General features: G+C 51.6%; 4 non-coding genes across 4 annotated transcripts; all 4 read left to right on the forward strand.

Annotated features, from left to right (window-relative positions):
- Positions 1 to 4927: 4927 nt before the first annotated feature.
- Positions 4928 to 5009, forward strand: trnas-aga (transfer RNA serine (anticodon AGA)). The gene has a single exon. It is a non-coding gene; the product is annotated as a tRNA-Ser (tRNA).
- Positions 5010 to 8090: 3081 nt separating this feature from the next.
- On the forward strand, positions 8091 to 8163 carry trnav-aac (transfer RNA valine (anticodon AAC)). Its single transcript has one exon. It is a non-coding gene; the product is annotated as a tRNA-Val (tRNA).
- A 4330-nt stretch (positions 8164 to 12493) lies between these two features.
- Positions 12494 to 12575, forward strand: trnas-aga (transfer RNA serine (anticodon AGA)). The gene has a single exon. It is a non-coding gene; the product is annotated as a tRNA-Ser (tRNA).
- Positions 12576 to 12831: 256 nt separating this feature from the next.
- Positions 12832 to 12904, forward strand: trnav-aac (transfer RNA valine (anticodon AAC)). Its single transcript has one exon. It is a non-coding gene; the product is annotated as a tRNA-Val (tRNA).
- The last annotated feature ends 1086 nt before the right edge of the window (positions 12905 to 13990 follow it).

The raw sequence follows: 13990 nt of genomic DNA on the forward strand, positions 1-13990 counted from the left end.
CCCCTCTAATCCTCTTCTTGGTGCTCGGCACAGGAAGGTCGACCATCTCTTTCTCGCATTGGGTCTTATGCAGAAATGAATTTCGTTGCAGTTCCACAACTGATTAAAAGCCAGTCATTCCCCATTTACCTAATCTTTCAAATGTCCAACTTTACAGGAAAAAAAGAAACATATTACAGAGATTTTTTACAGGATCTTTTCGTCATGCCCGCCTTTTTCAAAACATGTAAGTCACTAGCTCCACCACCAAACCCCAGCAGCATTAACACCAGACCCCACTAGCTCCACCACCAGACCCCAGGAGCTTCCAACACCAGACCCCACTAGCTCCACCACCATACCCCAGCAGCATCACCACCAGACCCCAGGAGCTTCCACCACCAGACCTCAGGAGCTTCCACCACCAGACCCCAGGAGCTTCCACCAGACCCCAGCAGCATCACCACCAGACCCCACTAGCTCCACCACCAGACCCCAGCAGCATTACCACCAGACCCCATCCACCACCAGACCCTACTAGCTCCACCACCAGACCCCAGCAGCATTACCACCAGACCCCATCCACCACAAGACCCCACTAGCTCCACCACCAGACCCCAGCAGCATCACCACCAGACACCATCCACCACCAGACCCTACTAGCTCCACCACCAGACCCCAGGAGCTTCCAACACCAGACCCCACTAGCTCCACCACCGGACCCCAGCAGCATCAGCACCAGACCCCAGGAGCTTCCACCACCAGACCCCAGGAGCTTCCACCACCAGACCCCAGGAGCTTCCACCACCAGACCCCAGGAGCTTCCACCACCAGACCTCAGGAGCTTCCACCACCAGACCCCAGGAGCTTCCACCACCAGACCCCAGCAGCATCAGCACCAGACCCCAGCAGCATCACCACCAGAACCCAGGAGCTTCCACCACCACACCCCAGGAGCTTCCATCACCAGACCCCAGGAGCTTCCACCACCAGACCCCTCTAGCTGCACCACCAGACCCCAGCAGCATCACCACCACACCTCAGGAGCTTCCACCACCAAACCCTAACAACAACTCAACAACCTCAAAAACCCGGCTCACCTGGAGCCACCCAAAGACCCGGCTCACCGGCCGAACCCGGGGACCCGCTTTTAAGCCCCCCACCGACCGGCCACTGGAGTGAAAGAGCCAGCCCTTGGGCCTGGAGGACCAGGGCCCTGGTACCATAAACACCCAGACGCTCCTAGCACCATGGACAGCACTCTGTCAGATGCTCAAGCGCATATTGTTTTTTACTCATGTTCTGGTTTCAGGACCACAATAAAAACACAATAAAAGCTGAACAGGGTTCCATGGTGTAATGGTTAGCACTCTGGACTTTGACCCCAGGAGCTTCCACCACCAGACACCACTAGCTCCACCACCAGACGACAGCAGCATCACCACCACACCTCAGGAGCTTCCACCACCAGACACCACTAGCTCCACCACCAGACCCCAGCAGCATCATCACCAGACCCCAGCAGCATCACCACCAGACCCCAGGAGCTTCCACCACCAGACCCCAGGAATTTCCATCACCAGACCCAAGGAGCTTCCATCACCTGACCCCAGGAGCTTCCATCACCAGACCCCAGGAGCTTCCACCACCAGACCCCACTAGCTGCACCACCAGACCCCAGCAGCATCACCACCACACCTCAGGAGCTTCCACCACCAGACCCCAACAACAACTCAACAACCTCAACAACCCGGCTCACCTGGAGCCACCCAGAGACCCGGCTCACCGTCCGAACCAGGGGACCCTCTTTTAAGTCCCCTACCCCCCTCCCCCCCACTGTGTGGCGGAGTCACATCCTGGTTATACAGCAGAGTGGCGCAGCGGAAGCGTGCTGGGCCCATAACCCAGAGGTCGATGGATCGAAACCATCCTCTGCTACTTAAGAGATCCTCTCATACATGAGATGTGAGAGATTAACTGAAATCTATCCAGAGCTTTTTGGAAACAAGAAAGTGGATGTATGATCTATGAACATACTGCACTGACTGTTGATGAAAATGCATTTAATCAAAATGAGGATGAAAATATGTCTCAACCTAATAAAGTAAAACCAACCATTTTAAAATAAAGTAAAACCAACCATTTTAAAATAAAGACTCTAAATTGTCTATTTCTGAAGATTCACACACACACACACACACACACACATACACACAGCTGACAGGTTGTTGTGGCCGAGTGGTTAAGGCGATGGACTAGAAATCCATTGGGGATTCCCCGCGCAGGTTCCAATCCTGCCAACAACGAGTAATGTTTGAATGTGCAAGACTACTGCCTAATTTGCAGTTATTAATCATATCCAGTACTGTCTTTCAAAAGTAATCAGTTGGCTTCCCTTGTGGTACATTTTGTATTTTCTACCCAGCATGGTAATACCGATGGATGATTTTTAATTTTACCGCACCAGGACAACTTATATGAAATCACACATTTATTTCTAACATGAATGATTTGAAGATAGGATTTTTTTTTCGTTACGCCCGCCATTTTCAAAGCATGCAAGTTTCTGTAGTGTAGTGGTTATGAAGTTTGCCTAACACGCGAAAGGTCCCCTGTTCGAAACTGGGGGCAAACATGTATTACTGCAATAATATTATTTGGACTTGTAAAACCCCTCTAATCCTCTTCTTGGTGCTCGGCACAGGAAGGTCGACCATCTCTTTCTCGCATTGGGTCTTATGCAGAAATGAATTTCGTTGCAGTTCCACAACTGATTAAAAGCCAGTCATTCCCCATTTACCTAATCTTTCAAATGTCCAACTTTACAGGAAAAAAAGAAACATATTACAGAGATTTTTTACAGGATCTTTTCGTCATGCCCGCCTTTTTCAAAACATGTAAGTCACTAGCTCCACCACCAAACACCAGCAGCATTAACACCAGACCCCACTAGCTCCACCACCAGACCCTAGGAGCTTCCAACACCAGACCCCACTAGCTCCACCACCATACCCCAGCAGCATCACCACCAGACCCCAGGAGCTTCCACCACCAGACCCCAGGAGCTTCCACCACCAGACCTCAGGAGCTTCCACCACCAGACCCCAGGAGCTTCCACCAGACCCCAGCAGCATCACCACCAGACCCCAGGAGCTTCCACCACCAGACCCCAGGAGCTTCCACCACCAGACCCCAGGAGCTTCCACCACCAGACCTCAGGAGCTTCCACCACCAGACCCCAGGAGCTTCCACCAGACCCCAACAGCATCACCACCAGACCCCACTAGCTCCACCACCAGACCCCAGCAGCATTACCACCAGACCCCATCCACCACCAGACCCTACTAGCTCCACCACCAGACCCCAGCAGCATTACCACCAGACCCCATCCACCACAAGACCCCACTAGCTCCACCACCAGACCCCAGCAGCATCACCACCAGACCCCATCCACCACCAGACCCTACTAGCTCCACCACCAGACCCCAGGAGCTTCCAACACCAGACCCCACTAGCTCCACCACCAGACCCCAGCAGCATCAGCACCAGACCCCAGGAGCTTCCACCACCAGACCCCAGGAGCTTCCACCACCAGACCCCAGGAGCTTCCACCACCAGACCCCAGGAGCTTCCACCACCAGACCTCAGGAGCTTCCACCACCAGACCCCAGGAGCTTCCACCACCAGACCCCAGCAGCATCAGCACCAGACCCCAGCAGCATCACCACCAGAACCCAGGAGCTTCCACCACCACACCCCAGGAGCTTCCATCACCAGACCCCAGGAGCTTCCACCACCAGACCCCTCTAGCTGCACCACCAGACCCCAGCAGCATCCCCACCACACCTCAGAAGCTTCCACCACCAAACCCTAACAACAACTCAACAACCTCAAAAACCCGGCTCACCTGGAGCCACCCAAAGACCCGGCTCACCGTCCGAACCCGGGGACCCGCTTTTAAGCCCCCCACCGACCGGCCACTGGAGTGAAAGAGCCAGCCCTTGGGCCTGGAGGACCAGGGCCCTGGTACCATAAACACCCAGACGCTCCTAGCACCATGGACAGCACTCTGTCAGATGCTCAAGCGCATATTGTTTTTTACTCATGTTCTGGTTTCAGGACCACAATAAAAACACAATAAAAGCTGAACAGGGTTCCATGGTGTAATGGTTAGCACTCTGGACTTTGACCCCAGGAGCTTCCACCACCAGACACCACTAGCTCCACCACCAGACGACAGCAGCATCACCACCACACCTCAGGAGCTTCCACCACCAGACCCCAGGAATTTCCATCACCAGACCCAAGGAGCTTCCATCACCTGACCCCAGGAGCTTCCATCACCAGACCCCAGGAGCTTCCACCACCAGACCCCACTAGCTGCACCACCAGACCCCAGCAGCATCACCACCACACCTCAGGAGCTTCCACCACCAGACCCCAACAACAACTCAACAACCTCAACAACCCGGCTCACCTGGAGCCACCCAGAGACCCGGCTCACCGTCCGAACCAGGGGACCCGCTTTTAAGAGCCCTACCCCCCTCCCCCCCACTGTGTGGCGGAGTCACATCCTGGTTATACAGCAGAGTGGCGCAGCGGAAGCGTGCTGGGCCCATAACCCAGAGGTCGATGGATCGAAACCATCCTCTGCTACTTAAGAGATCCTCTCATACATGAGATGTGAGAGATTAACTGAAATCTATCCAGAGCTTTTTGGAAACAAGAAAGTGGATGTATGATCTATGAACATACTGCACTGACTGTTGATGAAAATGCATTTAATCAAAATGAGGATGAAAATATGTCTCAACCTAATAAAGTAAAACCAACCATTTTAAAATAAAGTAAAACCAACCATTTTAAAATAAAGACTCTAAATTGTCTATTTCTGAAGATTCACACACACACACACACACACACACACACACATACACATAGCTGACAGGTTGTTGTGGCCGAGTGGTTAAGGCGATGGACTAGAAATCCATTGGGGATTCCCCGCGCAGGTTCGAATCCCGCCAACAACGAGTAATGTTTGAATGTGCAAGACGACAGCCTAATTTGCAGTTATTAATCATATCCAGTACTGTCTTTCAAAAGTAATCAGTTGGCTTCCCTTGTGGTACATTTTGTATTTTCTACCCAGCATGGTAATACCGATGGATGATTTTTAATTTTACCGCACCAGGACAACTTATATGAAATCACACATTTATTTCTAACATGAATGATTTGAAGATAGGATTTTTTTTTCGTTACGCCCGCCATTTTCAAAGCATGCAAGTTTCTGTAGTGTAGTGGTTATGAAGTTTGCCTAACACGCGAAAGGTCCCCTGTTCGAAACTGGGGGCAAACATGTATTACTGCAATAATATTATTTGGACTTGTAAAACCCCTCTAATCCTCTTCTTGGTGCTCGGCACAGGAAGGTCGACCATCTCTTTCTCGCATTGGGTCTTATGCAGAAATGAATTTCGTTGCAGTTCCACAACTGATTAAAAGCCAGTCATTCCCCATTTACCTAATCTTTCAAATGTCCAACTTTACAGGAAAAAAAGAAACATATTACAGAGATTTTTTACAGGATCTTTTCGTCATGCCCGCCTTTTTCAAAACATGTAAGTCACTAGCTCCACCACCAAACCCCAGCAGCATTAACACCAGACCCCACTAGCTCCACCACCAGACCCCAGGAGCTTCCAACACCAGACCCCACTAGCTCCACCACCATACCCCAGCAGCATCACCACCAGACCCCAGGAGCTTCCACCACCAGACCCCAGGAGCTTCCACCACCAGACCTCAGGAGCTTCCACCACCAGACCCCAGGAGCTTCCACCAGACCCCAGCAGCATCACCACCAGACCCCAGGAGCTTCCACCACCAGACCCCAGGAGCTTCCACCACCAGACCCCAGGAGCTTCCACCACCAGACCTCAGGAGCTTCCACCACCAGACCCCAGGAGCTTCCACCAGACCCCAGCAGCATCACCACCAGACCCCACTAGCTCCACCACCAGACCCCAGCAGCATTACCACCAGACCCCATCCACCACCAGACCCTACTAGCTCCACCACCAGACCCCAGCAGCATTACCACCAGACCCCATCCACCACAAGACCCCACTAGCTCCACCACCAGACCCCAGCAGCATCACCACCAGACCCCATCCACCACCAGACCCTACTAGCTCCACCACCAGACCCCAGGAGCTTCCAACACCAGACCCCACTAGCTCCACCACCAGACCCCAGCAGCATCAGCACCAGACCCCAGGAGCTTCCACCACCAGACCCCAGGAGCTTCCACCACCAGACCCCAGGAGCTTCCACCACCAGACCCCAGGAGCTTCCACCACCAGACCTCAGGAGTTTCCACCACCAGACCCCAGGAGCTTCCACCACCAGACCCCAGCAGCATCAGCACCAGACCCCAGCAGCATCACCACCAGAACCCAGGAGCTTCCACCACCACACCCCAGGAGCTTCCATCACCAGACCCCAGGAGCTTCCACCACCAGACCCCTCTAGCTGCACCACCAGACCCCAGCAGCATCCCCACCACACCTCAGGAGCTTCCACCACCAAACCCTAACAACAACTCAACAACCTCAAAAACCCGGCTCACCTGGAGCCACCCAAAGACCCGGCTCACCGTCCGAACCCGGGGACCCGCTTTTAAGCCCCCCACCGACCGGCCACTGGAGTGAAAGAGCCAGCCCTTGGGCCTGGAGGACCAGGGCCCTGGTACCATAAACACCCAGACGCTCCTAGCACCATGGACAGCACTCTGTCAGATGCTCAAGCGCATATTGTTTTTTACTCATGTTCTGGTTTCAGGACCACAATAAAAACACAATAAAAGCTGAACAGGGTTCCATGGTGTAATGGTTAGCACTCTGGACTTTGACCCCAGGAGCTTCCACCACCAGACACCACTAGCTCCACCACCAGACGACAGCAGCATCACCACCACACCTCAGGAGCTTCCACCACCAGACACCACTAGCTCCACCACCAGACCCCAGCAGCATCACCACCAGACCCCAGCAGCATCACCACCAGACCCCAGGAGCTTCCACCACCAGACCCCAGGAATTTCCATCACCAGACCCAAGGAGCTTCCATCACCTGACCCCAGGAGCTTCCATCACCAGACCCCAGGAGCTTCCACCACCAGACCCCACTAGCTGCACCATCAGACCCCAGCAGCATCACCACCACACCTCAGGAGCTTCCACCACCAGACCCTGACAACAACTCAACAACCTCAACAACCCGGCTCACCTGGAGCCACCCAGAGACCCGGCTCACCGTCCGAACCAGGGGACCCGCTTTTAAGTCCCCTCCCCCCCTCCCCCCCACTGTGTGGCGGAGTCACATCCTGGTTATACAGCAGAGTGGCGCAGCGGAAGCGTGCTGGGCCCATAACCCAGAGGTCGATGGATCGAAACCATCCTCTGCTACTTAAGAGATCCTCTCATACATGAGATGTGAGAGATTAACTGAAATCTATCCAGAGCTTTTTGGAAACAAGAAAGTGGATGTATGATCTATGAACATACTGCACTGACTGTTGATGAAAATGCATTTAATCAAAATGAGGATGAAAATATGTCTCAACCTAATAAAGTAAAACCAACCATTTTAAAATGAAGTAAAACCAACCATTTTAAAATAAAGACTCTAAATTGTCTATTTCTGAAGATTCACACACACACACACACACACACACACACACACACACACACACATACACACAGCTGACAGGTTGTTGTGGCCGAGTGGTTAAGGCGATGGACTAGAAATCCATTGGGGATTCCCCGCGCAGGTTGGAATCCTGCCAACAATGAGTAATGTTTGAATGTGCAAGACGACTGCCTAATTTGCAGTTATTAATCATATCCAGTACTGTCTTTCAAAAGTAATCAGTTGGCTTCCCTTGTGGTACATTTTGTATTTTCTACCCAGCATGGTAATACCGATGGATGATTTTTAATTTTACCGCACCAGGACAACTTATATGAAATCACACATTTATTTCTAACATGAATGATTTGAAGATAGGATTTTTTTTTCGTTACGCCCGCCATTTTCAAAGCATGCAAGTTTCCGTAGTGTAGTGGTTATCACGTTCGCCTAACACGCGAAAGGTCCCCTGTTCGAAACTGGGCGGAAACATGTATTACTGCAATAATATTATTTGGACTTGGAAAACCCCTCTAATCCTCTTCTTGGTGCTCGGCACAGGAAGGTCGACCATCTCTTTCTCGCATTGGGTCTTATGCAGAAATGAATTTCGTTGCAGTTCCACAACTGATTAAAAGCCAGTCATTCCTCATTTACCTAATCTTTCAAATGTCCAACTTTACAGGAAAAAAAGAAACATATTACAGAGATTTTTTACAGGATCTTTTCGTCATGCCCGCCTTTTTCAAAACATGTAAGTCACTAGCTCCACCACCAAACCCCAGCAGCATTAACACCAGACCCCACTAGCTCCACCACCAGACCCCAGGAGCTTCCAACACCAGACCCCACTAGCTCCACCACCATACCCCAGCAGCATCACCACCAGACCCCAGGAGCTTCCACCACCAGACCCCAGGAGCTTCCACCACCAGACCTCAGGAGCTTCCACCAGACCCCAGCAGCATCACCACCAGACCCCACTAGCTCCACCACCAGACCCCAGCAGCATTACCACCAGACCCCATCCACCACCAGACCCTACTAGCTCCACCACCAGACCCCAGCAGCATTACCACCAGACCCCATCCACCACAAGACCCCACTAGCTCCACCACCAGACCCCAGCAGCATCACCACCAGACCCCATTCACCACCAGACCCTACTAGCTCCACCACCAGACCCCAGGAGCTTCCAACACCAGACCCCACTAGCTCCACCACCGGACCCCAGCAGCATCAGCACCAGACCCCACTAGCTCCACCACCGGACCCCAGCAGCATCAGCACCAGACCCCAGGAGCTTCCACCACCAGACCCCAGGAGCTTCCACCACCAGACCCCAGGAGCTTCCACCACCAGACCCCAGGAGCTTCCACCACCAGACCTCAGGAGCTTCCACCACCAGACCCCAGGAGCTTCCACCACCAGACCCCAGCAGCATCAGCACCAGACCCCAGCAGCATCACCACCAGAACCCAGGAGCTTCCACCACCACACCCCAGGAGCTTCCATCACCAGACCCCAGGAGCTTCCACCACCAGACCCCTCTAGCTGCACCACCAGACCCCAGCAGCATCACCACCACACCTCAGGAGCTTCCACCACCAAACCCTAACAACAACTCAACAACCTCAAAAATTCAATTCAATTCAATTCAATTCAATTTTATTTATATAGCGTCTAATACAACAGATGTTGTCTCTAGACGCTTTCCAGAGATCCAGAACATGAACATAAACATAAACATAAACATAAACATAAACATAAACCCCCGAGCAATTATTATATAAACAATGGCAGGTAAAAACTCCCTTAGTGGGAGAAAAACCTTAAGCCAAACAGTGGCAAGGAAAAACTCCCCTTTAGGAGGGAAGAAACCTTGAGCAGGACCAGGCTCATAAGGGGGGACCCTCCTGCCGAAGGCCAGACTGGGGGAGTCAGGGACGTCGACAGCACACAGCAGGCAGGTGGAAGCAGCAGCGGGATGACCAGAGGTGGGGGGGGGGGGGCGTCAGCAGCACACAACAGTCATGTGGAAGCAGCAGCGGGATGACCAGAGGGGGGGGGGGGCGTCAGCAGCACACAACAGTCATGTGGAAGCAGCAGCGGGATGACCAAAGGGGGGGGGGGTGCAGGCAGGCGGAAGCAGCAACAGCAGACATCCACGTAGGCAGGTGGAAGAAGCAATGGGATGACCAGAGGGGGGGGAGGGCCGGGAACACAGGCCAGAACGCAGCTCCTGAGGCTCCGGCCTGCAAACATACACAAAAGAGAAAAAAAGGGGGGCCGGCACAAGAAACTACAGGAACAATGGACAAAAATGATAGCTATGAGATATTTATAATAAATAAAAATGGTAATGGAGAAGAGAGGCAGGGAAAAGGAGAGGAGAAGAAGGGTGAGAGGCACCGCCCAGCGGATCATGTCGGTGCCCCCCTGCAGCATAAGCCTATAGCAGCATATCTACCGCGAAGCTATATTTGAGACTAACTATTATAGTTTTGTTCTATAGCTGCGACTATGACTACTGACTCTAACACACTAAAGTTTACACTACCTAGAGATTTACCAACACCAGCTAGAGGTTTACTTAACACTAACTATAAGCTTTACTAAACAGAAAGGTTTTAAGTTTAGTTTTAAAGGTGGAGGTGGTGTCAGCCTCCTTAACCCAGATTGGAAGTTGGTTCCAAAGTAATGGTGCCTGATAGCAGAACGCCCGCCCTCCAAATCTACATTTAGATACTCTAGGAACTACGAGTAAACCTGCACCCTGGGAGCGGAGAGCTCGGCCAGGAACATAAGGCACTATCAAATCTTGTAAATACTGCGGAGCTAAGCCGTTTTGGGCTTTATATGCAAGTAATAAAATTTTAAATTGAATTCTGAATTTTACAGGTAGCCAATGGAGCGACGCTAACACTGGAGAGACGTGGTCTCTCCTGCTAATTCCTGTCAGTACTCGTGCTGCTGCATTTTGGATCAGCTGGAGCCTATTCAGCAAATTACTTGGACATCCTGCTAACAACGCATTACAGTAATCCAGTCTAGAAGATACAAACGCATGAACTAGTTTCTCTGCATCCCTCTGCGAGAGGATTTTCCTAATTTTTGCAATATTACGGAGATGGAAAAACGCTATTTTACAAACCTGATTAACATATGGTTTAAACGACAAATCCTGATCGAAAATAACACCAAGGTTTCTCACAGTTGCACTGGAAGCCATCGCAACACCATCTAATCCCTTCCTAAGATGCTCTGGACCAAGAATGATAACCTCTGTTTTATCTGAATTTAGAAGCAAGAAATTTCTGGACATCCAGTCCTTGATGTCCCTAAGACATGCCTGAAGTTTAACTAACGGTTCTGTTTCATCCGGCTTCATAGACAAGTAGAGCTGCGTATCATCAGCATAACAATGAAAGTGTATGCCGTGATTCTGGATTATACTTCCCAACGGCTGCATGTATAAACTGAACAAGACTGGCCCTAGCACTGAACCCTGCGGAACACCATAACAGACCCTCGACTGTTCTGAAGAAACCTCATGTACATGAACAAACTGGAACCTGTCAGATAGATATGATTTAAACCAACGTAGAGCTGTCCCTTTAATCCCAACAACATGCTCTAACCTGTGCAGTAAAATGCCATGATCAACAGTGTCAAAAGCAGCACTGAGGTCCAGTAAAATCCGGCTCACCTGGAGCCACCCAAAGACCCGGCTCACCGTCCGAACCCGGGGACCCGCTTTTAAGCCCCCCACCGACCGGCCACTGGAGTGAAAGAGCCAGCCCTTGGGCCTGGAGGACCAGGGCCCTGGTACCATAAACACCCAGACGCTCCTAGCACCATGGACAGCACTCTGTCAGATGCTCAAGCGCATATTGTTTTTTACTCATGTTCTGGTTTCAGGACCACAATAAAAACACAATAAAAGCTGAACAGGGTTCCATGGTGTAATGGTTAGCACTCTGGACTTTGACCCCAGGAGCTTCCACCACCAGACACCACTAGCTCCACCACCAGACGACAGCAGCATCACCACCACACAGGTGGAGCTTCCACCACCAGACACCACTAGCTCCTCCACCAGACCCCAGCAGCATCACCACCAGACCCCAGGAGCTTCCACCACCAGACCCCAGGAATTTCCATCACCAGACCCAAGGAGCTTCCATCACCTGACCCCAGGAGCTTCCATCACCAGACCCCAGGAGCTTCCACCACCAGACCCCACTAGCTGCACCACCAGACCCCAGCAGCATCACCACCACACCTCAGGAGCTTCCACCACCAGACCCCAACAACAACTCAACAACCTCAACAACCCGGCTCACCTGGAGCCACCCAGAGACCCGGCTCACCGTCCGAACCAGGGGACCCGCTTTTAAGTCCCCTACCCCCCTCCCCCCCACTGTGTGGCGGAGTCACATCCTGGTTATACAGCAGAGTGGCGCAGCGGAAGCGTGCTGGGCCCATAACCCAGAGGTCGATGGATCGAAACCATCCTCTGCTACTTAAGAGATCCTCTCATACATGAGATGTGAGAGATTAACTGAAATCTATCCAGAGCTTTTAGGAAACAAGAAAGTGGATGTATGATCTATGAACTATGAACATACTGGCTGTTGATGAAAATGCTGTTGATGAAAATGCATTTAATCAAAATGAGGATGAAAATATGTCTCAACCTAATAAAGTAAAACCAACCATTTTAAAATAAAGTAAAACCAACCATTTTAAAATAAAGACTCTAAATTGTCTATTTCTGAAGATTCACACACACACACACACACATACACACAGCTGACAGGTTGTTGTGGCCGAGTGGTTAAGGCGATGGACTAGAAATCCATTGGGGATTCCCCGCGCAGGTTCGAATCCTGCCAACAACGAGTACTGTTTGAATGTGCAAGACGACTGCCTAATTTGCAGTTATTAATCATATCCAGTACTGTCTTTCAAAAGTAATCAGTTGGCTTCCCTTGTGGTACATTTTGTATTTTCTACCCAGCATGGTAATACCGATGGATGATTTTTAATTTTACCGCACCAGGACAACTTATATGAAATCACACATTTATTTCTAACATGAATGATTTGAAGATAGGATTTTTTTTTCGTTACGCCCGCCATTTTCAAAGCATGCAAGTTTTCGTAGTGTAGTGGTTATCACGTTCGCCTAACACGCGAAAGGTCCCCTGTTCGAAACTGGGCGGAAACATGTATTACTGCAATAATATTATTTGGACTTGGAAAACCCCGCTAATCCTCTTCTTGGTGCTCGGCACAGGAAGGTCGACCATCTCTTTCTCGCATTGGGTCTTATGCAGAAATGAATTTTGTTGCAGTTCCACAACTGATTAAAAGCCAGTCATTCCTCATTTACCTAATCTTTCAAATGTCCAACTTTACAGGAAAAAAAGAAACATATTACAGAGATTTTTTACAGGATCTTTTCGTCATGCCCGCCTTTTTCAAAACATGTAAGTCACTAGCTCCACCACCAAACCCCAGCAGCATTAACACCAGACCCCACTAGCTCCACCACCAGACCCCAGGAGCTTCCAACACCAGACCCCACTAGCTCCACCACCATACCCCAGCAGCATCACCACCAGACCCCAGGAGCTTCCACCACCAGACCCCAGGAGCTTCCACCACCAGACCTCAGGAGCTTCCACCAGACCCCAGCAGCATCACCACCAGACCCCACTAGCTCCACCACCAGACCCCAGCAGCATTACCACCAGACCCCATCCACCACCAGACCCTACTAGCTCCACCACCAGACCCCAGCAGCATTACCACCAGACCCCATCCACCACAAGACCCCACTAGCTCCACCACCAGACCCCAGCAGCATCACCACCAGACCCCATCCACCACCAGACCCTACTAGCTCCACCACCAGACCCCAGGAGCTTCCAACACCAGACCCCACTAGCTCCACCACCGGACCCCAGCAGCATCAGAACCAGACCCCAGGAGCTTCCACCACCAGACCCCAGGAGCTTCCACCACCAGACCCCAGGAGCTTCCACCACCAGACCCCAGGAGCTTCCACCACCAGACCTCAGGAGCTTCCACCACCAGACCCCAGGAGCTTCCACCACCAGACCCCAGCAGCATCAGCACCAGACCCCAGCAGCATCACCACCAGAACCCAGGAGCTTCCACCACCACACCCCAGGAGCTTCCATCACCAGACCCCAGGAGCTTCCACCACCAGACCCCTCTAGCTGCACCACCAGACCCCAGCAGCATCACCACCACACCTCAGGAGCTTCCACCACCAAACCCTAACAAC

The sequence above is a fragment of the Cololabis saira genome, unplaced genomic scaffold, assembly GCF_033807715.1.
Source record: "Cololabis saira isolate AMF1-May2022 unplaced genomic scaffold, fColSai1.1 scf032, whole genome shotgun sequence".
Taxonomy (NCBI): domain Eukaryota; kingdom Metazoa; phylum Chordata; class Actinopteri; order Beloniformes; family Belonidae; genus Cololabis; species Cololabis saira.